The sequence below is a fragment of the Meleagris gallopavo genome, chromosome 10, assembly GCF_000146605.3.
Source record: "Meleagris gallopavo isolate NT-WF06-2002-E0010 breed Aviagen turkey brand Nicholas breeding stock chromosome 10, Turkey_5.1, whole genome shotgun sequence".
Lineage (NCBI taxonomy): Eukaryota > Metazoa > Chordata > Aves > Galliformes > Phasianidae > Meleagris > Meleagris gallopavo.
The window spans coordinates 4806552-4820116 of record NC_015020.2 but is presented as its reverse complement, the minus strand read 5'-3'; the positions used below and the strand labels follow the sequence as shown (position 1 = coordinate 4820116).

General features: G+C 41.6%; 1 long non-coding RNA gene across 2 annotated transcripts in view; it reads right to left on the bottom strand.

Annotated features, from left to right (window-relative positions):
- Window positions 1-2020: 2020 nt before the first annotated feature.
- Window positions 2021-13565, bottom strand: part of LOC109369207 — a 28551-nt gene continuing 17006 nt past the window's right edge. Inside the window, exons 2-3 of one of the 2 annotated variants that reach the window (XR_002117916.2) lie at window positions 10859-11057; window positions 2021-4145 (exon numbers count right to left, since the gene is read on the bottom strand). This is a non-coding gene — a long non-coding RNA (uncharacterized LOC109369207). Of the gene's footprint in view, window positions 4146-10858; window positions 11618-13565 lie in introns of those variants that run through there. The other variant, XR_004160727.1, reaches the window with a different exon arrangement.

The window sequence follows — 13565 nt, the reverse complement described above, 5'->3', positions numbered from 1 at the left end:
TTTTTTTTTGGTAAGTTGAGAATTATACAGAAAGACAAATCCTGCCCTTCTGTGCTTTCCCATTACATTCTGCTCTTTGATCAATGGAATGTTGAGTCAGAGGCTTGCAGGTAGCACAGAGAGCTTGTGTGCAATGAGCATGTAATGCAGCAGCTGCAAACTCCTGACTCATCAGCTGTAATCTAAGAGTAGGCAGCATCAGGATAGATACAGGTAATCATGTGAGTCTCCACCAGTATGAATCCAGTGAACATTGTACAGCTGCTTTTTATGTATTGCTCCTAAACTCTGTCATAGAAACAGTGGATTAATGTGGATCATGGTATCTGTCTAGAATTGCACAGAGAGGTAGAACTCACTTATGTCTTCTGTGTCTTCTCAAGGTCTTTGTGCTCATCATTTATTGAATTAGATGACATAATAGGACCCATTATAATTCATTTCCTCTCTTAAGCCTGTGTTTCAAATCTATAAGCAGCATCTAAGAGATCCTGTTTGCCAACTTCTTGTTATAATAAAAATGACTTGTATAAAACATTTTTAGGAATGGCAAGAAGGTTTTCATTACATGCAACATAATAGCAACTATTTCACTTACTTCTTCTTTTAACCATGTGGGTTCAGCCACAGTTGCACTTACATAGTGCAACCTGTATGCTGAGACACCAGAAACACGCACTTTTTACTCTTCCTGTTCTCTTGCTGTAATAAAAATGTGTTCACTCAGAATTCTATATGTAGACTGGGCAGGCATCCCTTGTGAATGCAATTCTTAGGAGAGAGCTTTGTTTATGTGATATTGCATAACATAATATTTCATGTGCTATTGTCTTTGACTGAGTCCATGGGATTTCAGAACTGCTCTGCTTTGCCTTCTGTCTAAATGTCTCCCAAAAGTCTGGCACATAGCAGGCAACTGGGAAAGACTCAGTAAATAATTAGAAAGGGTCCCCTTGTGCCAGCACTTTTCCTGTAATTTATTTTTTCATTTGAAGTATAGTTCAGAAACACTATCAAGAAAAGACGCTGTTCACCTAGTATCTCTGGCATAAACAGAAAATGCGTTAAGGTTTTCTAATAACTGCTATAAAATGGATTTCTTGAGCAGAATAATGTGTTATCTATGGGTAATTTCCCATGAAAGTAGAGACTATAATTCTGATTAGACATGGACATTATCTTTTCCAGTATGTTTCTGTCAATGCACTGATTCAGCAACCATTTAGACCCCAAGGTCAGGGCTGTTCATAAGTCCCATTGATTTCAAAGTTGAATGTCTGCCCAGGATTAAACACAAAGAGTAGTGTTTTCTTAAATCAATTTCTTTAAGCCCGTACGTAAGTGCTTTATTGAGTTATGGCCTAAAATCAGCAACAAATCAGAAAGGATAACAAATATGGGACAAATACAAGGTGTATTTTGGTGGTCAAAACACATAATGAAACAAGAAATATCACTCTAATTTGAATTTGAACCACGGTCCCCAAATGTATAAACTCCCTGTATCTTTAACTTGCATTTCTTTTGGAGCTCTTAGCTTCAGTCTAAATGGTGAAACAGGTTACACTGGATTGTCCTTTAGATATATTGTGCCATGTATATGGACCTACTTCCCAGAGAAGTCACAATATTAAATTGAGGGATGATGCCTTCCTGAGATTTGTCTTGTGAGGATGATTGAGAAGATATACCCAAAGCCCAGAGCAGGGAAGGGCTCCAGGTCCCAAAAGCTTAGGATTGAAATCTTTTGTTCTGTGCAGTATCTTCAAACAGAAGTTTATTTTGGGTTCCATATAAAGCAAATAGAAAATCGTCTAAGCAAACATAGGAGATTTTGAGTTTGACAGAGCACAATGTAGATCAAAATGGTTTTAATCATACCCCCTGTTTTAGTTATTGCTTGACACATTATCTCTTCTGTCCTTCTACAAGTCTGTCTTTTGAATTAAATATTAAAGGCAAGTCACAGCTGAATATATATGCAGTCTAGAAAGAAAATGGTTTGAACCATTGGAAATGATTTATTGTCCACATATCTTTATGAATATTTATTTGCCATAGTGAAAGCAATTCAATAAAAAGACCAGTTAACTAAATATTTGCATACTCTAACAGTTAAGAAATAGAAGGAAAAAAAATACAGTGCATTAGAACAACACCATGTTTCTCCTATTTCCAGTAACCAGTTCCAAATATTGCATATGTGAGAGCAAAGAGCTATGACTAAGGCTTGCAGGAATTCAGATCCCGAAGAGGAGATTTAAACAGCTTACAAATAGTTTATCTAACTTTGTGTGTTCCTATTCAGAAGAAAATAGGTGTGGTTTCAAGAGTATTGATAAGGCCAGGGTGGAGTTTATCCTTTTGTTTTCCTGCTGCTTCAGGTAGCAGGCTATGAAAGCTTGCCACAAACACCTAACCTAAGTTCTCACCTACCAGGGCCAAAGACCCCTGGCTGCTTCACTGGAAGCAACAGTTATGCATGCTTATCTAAAGCAGATGTGAGCAAGCTGAGTATTTTTTTATGTAAAACCTTTAGTATTTAATCATTTGTACATGTATCACAAACAAGATTATCCATGAAACAGAGATGCTGCTTTCCTGCACTGTTCAGTAGGGAAACAGAGTTTTTCATGTTATTTGCCCTCATTTCACCCATCTTGAATTATTTCCATAGACAAAAATGCACTATGTGTTAGACTTGGAGAAAACTTTGTTCCTCAGAGCATCTTAGTGATATTCTGATATGCAGTCACAGATGGGCCCTTGACAGATTTTGTTCTGATTTTCATCGTTCCCTTCTTCTTTTCTTTTTTTTTTTTTTAAGCAGGATTGTCACTGCTTGAGGATTCAAATGCAAATGGAGATGTTCACAGGCACTGCTTCATAAGGAAGCTCAGCTGCTTGGTTTTTAGAATTCATGAACTGAATAGTATGTCACGTACAATATTTGAAAAAGGGCACACTTAATACACAGTAATTCTGTAGAAGGATGGTTACAGCAGTAAAACAGACTTTGGACAAATACATAAAACCTCTATGCCTCAATTTTCATTTCAGAGCAAGAATGATGGTATATATTTGTAACAATAATTATCATTATTATCTACCTGAAATCCAGCTGTGAGACTAAATCATTAATATTTTTCAATTACTTCATGATCCTCAACTGGAATTTGTCCTTGAAATACTAAGTATTATAATTTGATCTATATGCCTATTGCATTTTTTCTCTGGAGAAAAACACACTAAATATGTTTTTCTCTTTATATTTTTCTAAATATCACATTCTAAAATTCCAGCTGTTGAGATTTTCTAGAAGTTAATCACAAGCACATTCTACACTACTGTATTTTTTGCTTATTTCTTGTTCTTTTCTCATAGCATTTAACTCACACCTGGATACTGTGGTGGCCGATCTGTACTGTGAAGATAACCAGTTGAGTCACTACTTTATTTACTTGCCTGAATTTGGAGCTGATAGCCACATCTGGGTTCTACAGGATCTGAGTTCTCTGGACACGCAGTTTAAAATGTATGGTGGATAATTAAGAAGTTTCTTTAATTTATGCATAGCCAAAAGCTGACACGTATTAGAAGTCTGATCATATCCAAAAAAAACTTTTCCTACTGGCAGTTTACCAGGTCCTCAAATTACTGGCAACAATATATCAGTTATTCGCAACTAAAGATTTGCAAGTCCATTTCCTCTAGTTATTATCTGTTGGATAGCCAGATGGTGATGGCTAAAATCTACATCTCCCTACATAAAAGCCACAGGATACGACACTGATATCTTGCGATCCCAGTCAGCCTCCCAGTATTACAGTCCTACTATTTATTTAACCACACTTTTAACAAGCTCAGCCTGCTCAAGCCACACTCGCTGTTCCACGTTGCATTTGTGCTGTGGGTAGCAACGGAGATGGCAGTGTTGGTGGTGTGTGGGCCATGGCTTGGGGGAAGAAGGCAGGTGGGCAGGCAGCAGCTAGCAGGGTGGAGCTGGGACTGGCAGCATCTCTGTTGGGTCAGGGTGCCAGCTCATGGGCAGCTTCATGCAGCGATCAGGCACACGGGATGTTGCTCCATCTGCGCGGTGTGGCCGAAGTCAGAGATTGCCGACCACAGGCAGGTCTGGGGCTCCCCTAGAAAATCACAGGAAGAGATCAAAAGCAGATTTGCTGTCATGCATCCACCAACAGCTCCCGTCCTTTGCATGTGCCCTCCTGCCCTTTGGGCGTGTGCCTCTCCCTAGGAACATCTAAGCCAGCACAAGCAGGGAATCATTCAGATAATTTTTTATAGAGTTTCAGAGGTGCAACAAATCTCAATAACCGTCACTTGGTAATTCAATGCTTCCAACAAAAATTAAAATGAATTGCTTGTATTACATTAGTAGAATGGGGAACAGTATGTCCTCCTATTAGTTTGTGCAGAAAGGAAAAATGCTGGAAATGTAAAGTGAAGAGAATACTGACAAAACAAGCTGTGGCACGAAAAGAACTATTTCTTGTCTGTACTTGTGGCTCTGCCTGTGAAGACTGGGCCCAGCAGTCCCAGCTGAAGCCAGTCAGCAGGTGGCCCGTGTGCGTGGTTGATTTGTGGTCTGGGGGCCCTCACCTGTAGGGGGTCCAGAGCAGCAGACTCATGGAGTTCTGCAGAGGGTCTCAGGAGCAGCTGGTGTGAGCAGCACAGATGCACTGCTGGAGGCCTGATGGACCTATGCTGGCTCTAGGCAGACTGTGCAGACCCCTGACTTTGCCAGGGTGGCTTGGTGTGACAAAAATTGGTCCAGGGAACAGCACCACAAGGTTGTAATAACAAGACAGGTTGAAGCCTCCATCAGCCAGGACCATCCCTGCAGGGCATGGCTTCGTCCTGCTATGACTCTGGCCTTAGCTTGGCTCAGCCACACTGTCCATCCTATTCCAAAGGTCCTGCACTTTGTCCCAGCCCACCATGACCAGGAGGTCGGCTCCCAGAATGTCAGAGCATCCAAGGCCCGATTGTGGGAAGGGGAAGGAGTGCAGGTGCCAGATATGCAGTCTGGGCCTGTCAGTACCTGCATTTCATGGCTTTCTGCCAGTAAGCGCAGCCTTCCAGGACCCTGTTAGCTGCCTGCACTATGAGCATGACAATATGTACACCATGCTAATGGAGTGGTATCATCCAATTCTGATCTTTAAATATCCCTTAATGTCTCAGGCAAGGGGTCCGTCACTTTCCTCTCACTGTTCTCTTACCTTTTTTTATATCAAGTTTTACATAAAGAGTCATCAGAAGTGAACTGATTATAGAAAATTAATTTCCATATTTGACTCAGTAGTAAAATGTATTTTTTAAGTCATCTAAGATAAACACTTTAAAATAAGCAAATGTCCTTCTCAGTTTACTGCAGACAATGCCATCATAAGGGTATCACTTCTGCATGCTAAATCTCTGTCTTCACCAATATCAAATGTGCTAAGCAAAACCACTATAAAAATATAGTTTTACTGTAAAATTGCTACTGTAAAGCTGCCAGCTTTTGTATTAATGCAACAACAGATCTATGGCTACTGAACTTTACTACAAATCAGAATTCCTATAAATGAGATCAGAATTCTTATGAGATCAAATCCATGCCAGCGTACTATGCGAAGTTTCTATTAAAAAGTTAAATTATAAACTCTCTTCAGACTCCTTAATAAAAAAATAAATAAAGCTGAAATCTAGTGAGATTTTCTGGAAGCATTTTAGAAGGTTGCAACAGCAGTAAAATCAGCAGGCACCACAAAGAAAAAGGAAGTATTTACTCATTAGAAGATGAATGCCTTCTCCCCCAGAGTTTAACCATTTTACCACAAGGATTTTTAAGAAAGAGAGAGGGAGAGCACCAGAGAGCATCAGAATAATTCCAAGCCCCTGCTCTCCATCTATGAGACATCATATTTATTCCTGATCAAAGCATTCCCATCCTTGTGCAAGCTTTTTTTCTATTGTGACCGAAAACTCCTCTCTCCCCACCTTCCATCTGTTCAGGCTTGGGTTTGGAAGCAGCTACCACACAAGGAGGAAGCCTGAGCCCTCTTGCCTTGGATGTGCTGTTGGAGCTCATTAATATTCCTCTGGCAGGTACCCTGACCCCAGTGCCCTCAAACATGCTTGAAAACATAGGGTATGCCTGAGCCTTTGTCCCTGGGAGGATTAACAGGGTTGCCCTGGAGCCAGCCTGAAGGTGTTTAATAGGTAATACGGGTGGGCTGCACAGCCTGACTGCAAGCCTTGCCTCAGGCTGCCCCTGCTCAGCAGTACGGATGCAGCTGTTGGAATTAGGGGGTAGAACGTGGCTATGTGTATGAGATGGGGACTGAATCCTAAGAATTTCCTTCCCCCTGTGAGGCAGGCATCCTGTCGAAAGGGATTCAGGCTAGAGATCCACTGTGCTTCAGCCACAACCACCTCCTTCATCTCTGAGTCAGTTACTCACTGCTCTTGCCATTCTTCTGGCTCTTCAGCTTATAAATTGTCTGAAGCAGAGATCATGGCTCTCTATATGGTTTTGCTGTGCTTGGCACAAGTAGGTCCCAGTCTCAGCTGGTCCTCTGGCTATATCTTTGTAAGAGTAAATGGGAAGATAATAGAAGTAACAATGGTTATTTTCTGTATGAACAATCGGATCCTAATGGGGGAGAAGCCTTTCCTCTGAGGTGATTTTTATCTGCAAGTGAAGGTCTCTCTTTCCTTGCTCAGCTGGAGAAGATATTGCCTTTGTAAATCAGACAGAACTTATCATATAAAGTGGAACACATCTTTGATTGTACTGAATGCTACTTGCTGCTGCAAAGGACGCAACATGATTAAGCTAAGAAATGATAGACTGAACATTGTGTGTTGGGATGGAAAAAAGTATTTCCTTTCTAAATAGGAAACAATAATCAACAAAACAGTGAAAGTGTACAAAATGTTTCTACAAACAATAAGAAGTCACCCTGCTGCCTTGAATTTTATTGTTGCACTTCTTGGTCTGATTGCTGCAGCAACTTCCCCTAGCCTACAACATTACATATTTTAAAAAATACCCTACAAATGGTCATGATTTTTAATGAGGTGAATATCTTTCTTCTCCTCCATAAGCGCATATGTTCCATCACACGCTCTCTCTGCCAACACTTTCGTGTTTCACTGGGTGAGTCCAGATTCTCTAGAGACATTACTTAAATTGTAGATCTGTGCTGTGTATTTTCCTGGAGCTGTTAAAAATATTGCTCCTTCACTTAATAACAGTGTTTAGCAGTACAGGATATCACTTGTCACTGGGTATTCACCGCGTGCTCTGCACAGAGGGAGAGGGGTCATTATTCCCATTTTACAGTCAGGGAAACCAAGGCATTGTGTTTGGCAGTGACTCCCCAAAGCATGCTGCAGAACATGTGACCAGAACAAGGGCCAACTACTCTTCAGATCACATTTTATTCTTCAACACTTGTTTCTGCTTTTTTCCATTGCTATTACCACCTGCAAAGCTATGCTGTCCCAGCAGCAACGCAGAGCAGTCACAGCAGAGCCAAGTGCTTTTGTGATAACAAATTCAGAAACTGCAGCAAACAATGCCAGTAATTTTCCCAGTTTTGGGATAAGGCTTTGACATGTATGGTGTTTAGTGACTTCTATCATGTCTGATGATTTCTGGGTCTGATGCCAAAAGTGTGATATGTTGCTATCCAAATTAGCACATGATGCAATTTGTGCTAATACTCAGACAATAAGATCTGTTTGATGTACTCATATAGATGTATCTTTGAAGAAGATACAGTTCTATAATAAGCCCAGGATGAAAAGCCCATCAATTGAATTGGTACTGCATTACTAAGGCAACAATATAATGCTAATGAAATTGTGACTGTTGAACCTTGTTTACGGAATGCTACAAAATGGGTTTCATAAAAGGAGGAATCTTGTTGATGACTGAATGTTTCAAAGCATGATAAAAACCATATAACCACATATGTTGCAACTTAATAGCCATGTTATCACCTTCATTTGAGATAACACACTGCTGTTTGTAAAAGCAAAAGCACTAAGAGAAAAGAAAAATTTTACTGTAAATCTGTTCTTTTCTTGGTTCCATTGCACACCAAGTGAAGATTAACTCACCTCCATGCCCCAGTTCAAAAACCAATTGGCATAGGTACATCTCCAGTCATGCAGTAGTTTCTGCTTGTTTAATCTCTCAGAATTTATAAAATACGCTGCTACTATCAATACAGCAAACACCCTTTCTGTAAGAAAACATGGCTTTGTTTCCATTGGAACATTCTACAGAACTCCACCCCACGCACAGAGGAGGCATGGGGTAGCAATTGTCTCTGGTCTACCCCTACCTTTCTGCTCACCATTTGGCACCACTGTTGGGCAGCCTGGGGTGCAAGAGCCCACAGTGACTGTCCCAAAGGGTTGGCATGCACCTCACTGTGTAGCGGGCCTTGCCAATGGCCCCTGGTAGTATTGCTTGCTTTTAAATATAAAAATGCAGAGCATTCAGATTTTTGACCATGTCTCTGGGAAGCCAACAGGGTTCTGGTGAGCTGCCTCACCTCCAAGCATTTGGGGCTCCAACATCCAGTTTTGTACAGAAGAATCATGTTTTTAGCTAATGGATAATCTTTCCCACTGCTTTCATCCTAGGAACAAAAACTGTAGTTCACCTCACAAAGTCCACTTCAGAACATGCCAGGTAAATCAATAGGGAAGAGCAGGGGAACCAGCAGCCACGAGACTGGTGAGGAAGGGGACAGGAAACACGTGATACAACATCTTTCCTTGAGCAGACCAAGAATACGGTGAAATATTTGCCACAACACTACTATGCAGATATTTAGCACAGGCAGGAGGAGAGAATATTGCTTGCTTTAGTGAAGTCCTGGCCACATGGCACTGCAGTCAACATGAATCCTCACCGCATTGCATTTAATGGGCTTTAAATCAGGGCTTTAAAGGGTTGTGTTTGAAAGCCTCACTTTTCAGACTACTTGAGAAAAGAAGCGCTGTGTAACATTTCGTTATGCCCATGGTTTGTGGGAAAGAAATGCACGGAAATTCTGAGTTGATCGAAATGTAACGTAATGTAATTTAACTTAATATATATTTTGCACTAGCTGACAGTTTTATTAAGCAGAACCAATAATCATCATTATTCAGTGTAATAACCACCTCATTAGAAACGGTCTAATTTTCCCTAATTTTAATTTACCTCTAGGACTGAGCTGTACTAGAACTACTGAAATGGCTATAGTTAAGTTTGGTAAGAATTAAAAGGAAAGAGTCTCCAGAAATCTTACTGTTGTCTGCTGATAAAATAGTGATATGTCAGTGCTTTGTGAGAGGTTAGGTACAGAAATCCAGTTTGGGAAATTATGACTCCACCTTTATTTTCTTGCTGTTTTTTGAGTAATATTGCCACACTTTCTTCTGCACAAACAGTGACAATTTTTTGGTTGCCTGCAAGCCTGACATGCACTTGCCTTTAATGAAGGACCTGGCTAAGGATCATGCTGAAGAGTGCCAGTAAGCAGGAGATGACAAGAAGGAATATTTCTTAGAGACCCAGAGAAGGAGATGAAGACACCAATCAAGTTTCGTTATCCTCCAATGAAAATAAGATGTAAACTGTGACATTCAGGCAGATTACATATTCAGGCAAGCAGATGTGAGCAGAAAAATGTAGATGCTAAATCTCACCAAATAGGCTTACCCTGCGGATTACCGTCAATGACCAAGGCTATGTTAACTGTAGCTAACATACAAGATATAAGAAATATGTATTCATAAGGCAATCTGGGGGCATTCCCAGTTGTGCTGAAGTTAATGCTCTTTGATATACGTTGGAGCATCCTAAAAGCACTTTGGATGTCATACACTTCTATAGAGCCATAAACAGCATTCCAGCATATATCTTCAGCCCAAAATTTCAAAAGGGACTCTGTATTCTTGAAAAATGTGTCTGAAAAATTTTATATTCCAACAGCACTTTTGCATACAAACTGCTATAGTTGCTTGGCTCCTTGATTTGTTCATGCCAGTTCTGAAAGCACATTTGATCAAAAGAATATTGTTGCAATCACAGAGAGAAGTAACCTCATATGAAGAAGAAAGCACTTCATAGGTTATGCTATAAAGTAGACAAACTGTCTAAAGGATTTATTTATCATAAGATGTTACTCTGTGCATTTCCAAGTCATTGAAATAACCACATTTGATTTTAACATTCCCCAAAAAACACACAGAAACCCTCCTCTCTCCTGTGGAAGCGCTCTGCTCATGAAAGCTCTTTGAAATTCTGGTCCTTTGCCAGCTGTAGTATTATTTGCTCAGCTATCAGAACACACAGTACAGCACTGAAAAGCATTACATTATTATCCCAAGATAATTTGATAGTTTGTAAATGTATTTTCCTGCCTGTGGTTCCAGGTATTATGCTCACACTTGAAGCGATGATTTGCAGTATCTTATACAGCTCATGTTCACCCATGCTTGTTTCACTTTTAACATTTACCTGCGCAGTACAAAGAGGGTCAATTTGCAGATTGTACAAGCTTGACTAGAGCCATGATGTTTGCAGGCCAGAAAGACAATGCTGCAGCATGCTGACCACAGGCCCCGGGTTCAGGAGGAAACTGGGCAATGACTCATGGTGGCTTCCTGCTGCCTGCGTCAGTGTTATCACACCTGTGCATCAGCATGAATCTGCTGGAAATGCTGAATTTTAAGTCTGACATAAAACCACAGCTCTGGTCTGATGCGGTCAGTAAATATAGCATGGTACCTTCCAGAAGTACTTACCCAATGCTCACTTTGTACACAAGGCATAGTAACTCACCTTCAATTCCTCTCGCATTTTTGGAGCACACAATACCACTCCTCCAAGTGTCCCGTGCTAGATGGGTTGTTCTCCTCTCATGTGTCCACACTTCAGCACGATGCAAGTCCCTTGCAGAACTGGTAACGTTAGCGAGAGTGGACATGAGGCTTTGGTTTTGGAGGGGCTCAGAGGTCACCCCTCACCCTCTCTCAGGAGCCTGTGGTGGGAACAGATTTATGTGAGGTGGCAACAGTCTGCTCCTGGCCCTGAGCTGGTCAGCAGCAGCAGCAGCCCTAGGCAGTGGTGCTGGCAAGAAGAAAACCTTGTTAGGGAGAAATGTTGGGGTATGTCCAGGAGCCATGAAGTCACTGAGCTCCCCTCTTCCCTGGGCATTGCTCAGTAGCACAAGACACAAAGTATGAGCTATGCCTTCTGCCTCTACCCTTATAACTTCTGGATGGAGGCCCCAGTTGGCACTTGGAATGGCAGGGCAGTGGCTTTGTGGCAGCCAGCAGTGAGGACAATGCAGTCGGCACTTCTGGCTGCCACCGAGCTGCTACCAGCCATGGTGCTCCTCATTCACTGCAGCTGGGCCCAGAGGACACCCTGCAGCATGGTACCAAGGCATAGTGACTGCGTGGCCATGCTACGCTCACTCAGGCACCTTCAGCAGTCTCCTGGGGTCCACAGAGACCTCATGAGTGTCTGACAGGACCCAGGCAGTTCCCAAGGCAATTTCTCAAGTTAAAGTACTCCAAGTCTACCAGGGCACCTTTCCTTAATGCACCCATCCCAAAATAAGAAGGCAACCGAGTGCACTACTTTGACTCAATACTCCCTCAGGATCCAAAAATCAAAGGCCTAGATAACAGCTGAGGATCTGGACTGATCAACAGATGCAGAGAAAATTTACAGCTGTCTATGATGACAATTTAGGAGCAGTAAGACTGCAACTGCCTCTGGAGAACAGGGTCTGTAATGTCACTGTTGTCAAGACACCTTCAGAAGGCATGATAAATCTTGCCTTCCTCATAGATGCCTTATAAAGTAATGGGCTAAGATTCAAATAAAGTAATAAGGCAGCATCTCAATTGTCAGGAGTTATCACATTGCTGATTTCTCTTCCCTCATCCATGCATGGCATCTTGGATTCTGCTGTGATGCTTCAGCCAGTTACTTCAAAAGTAATAATAAATAAAAGCACAGCAATACTTCAGTGAAGGTTAGAAAAACTACTTACATTATGCTGAAAATCTTTAAGGTTCCTTATTCTGGGAGTAAAAACTGATATTAAAATTGTCCTCCAAGGACAGACTGAAGCTTAACCACAGCAACACTTTTTAAAAGTCCAAGAGTCCCAGTTCACCAACCTGATGTCAGCTTATAACATTTATGACATTAATATAATGGACTATGACCTTTCTTGGCTTATCTGACTGACAGGTGCTCATATATTACGTGAAACTTATCACCTCAGTCCTTTCATAACAATAATCATTTCAATTTTCTGAGTTGTGTCATCAAAACACAAGCTCATAAGTGCTGATCTCATCTCTTAGAGTAGAACCAGGAGTGCCTTCGGAGCTTGGTGTCATGTAAAACCTAGAGTGAAATTTAAGCTCAATTGCAGAAAACTATCCTATGTCTAACTGTATTCCATAGGCTGCATAATAGCAGCCCTTATGATTTTAAATGCTTTACTGAGGCCAACCAAAATGGTGTGTTTTTCTGTGTGGAAGTTATTGAAGTTTAGAAACGTAATTACTCTCCACTAGCTGGAAAGATGTAGAAAAGCACAATGGTGTGTTACAATTACTTACCATAATCTCCTGGTTTTTTTTGCTCTTTAACCTCAGAGTAGACAGAATAAAATATATTTTCTTCAATATTGTGCTTCAACTGTGCCCATTTCCACTAAGCATGGTGTCAGTATACTCTTTTCAGATTACAAGTTTCATACGTGTCATATATAAAAGATGAAAGAGGAAGGTGAGAACTTTTGGTGTTTCCAGAAATCAAACACTTAACAAATACTGACAGCGTTTGGGTGGATGAAGTGATGCTCGGAAGACATAGGTTATGCACTGACGTCTGCCAAACCCTGCTCCACAGCCCTCTTTCTCTGTTTGTGTGGGGCTGCCTGGCCTGCCACGGTGACACTCCCTAATGTCCCAGCTGGGCTCAGACCATGACTGCAAGAAAGATACTTGCACTGCAGGGCCAGGGCCATCACAACAGCAGCTGGGTTAGTCAGCACTGCTCAGACAGACCTGGAATTGCACCGGGTGCCTCACAGCAGCAGTGGAGCATTGCTCTGCCATGCAGGCAGCAGCACACAGCTCTGGCACACAGCAGGTCAGTGTGCACCCCTACACACAGCAAGCAGCACTCCCCGTGAGCTGCAAGGCATCCTCATGCATGTGCAGGGAGTCAGCTTGGCAATACACACATCCATCAGATAACAAACATTTAAGTAGAAATATTACTTAGTTACAAGCCAAACCATTGCATCTAAGTGTCCATGGGCCTCTAGAAAGCAAGATTAAGTGCCAACAGAGACAGGATATCCATATTCAAGACACATGCAGATCTCACCCTCCAACCCTTACTTCTCCCTTGCAGCAACACACTCCTGGCACAAGCATCCTGCTGACAGGAATTTCCGGTTCAAGTAAGCACAAGCCTGCAGCTCAGCAAGGTGAACGGGCAGATTTGCAGTGTAGAC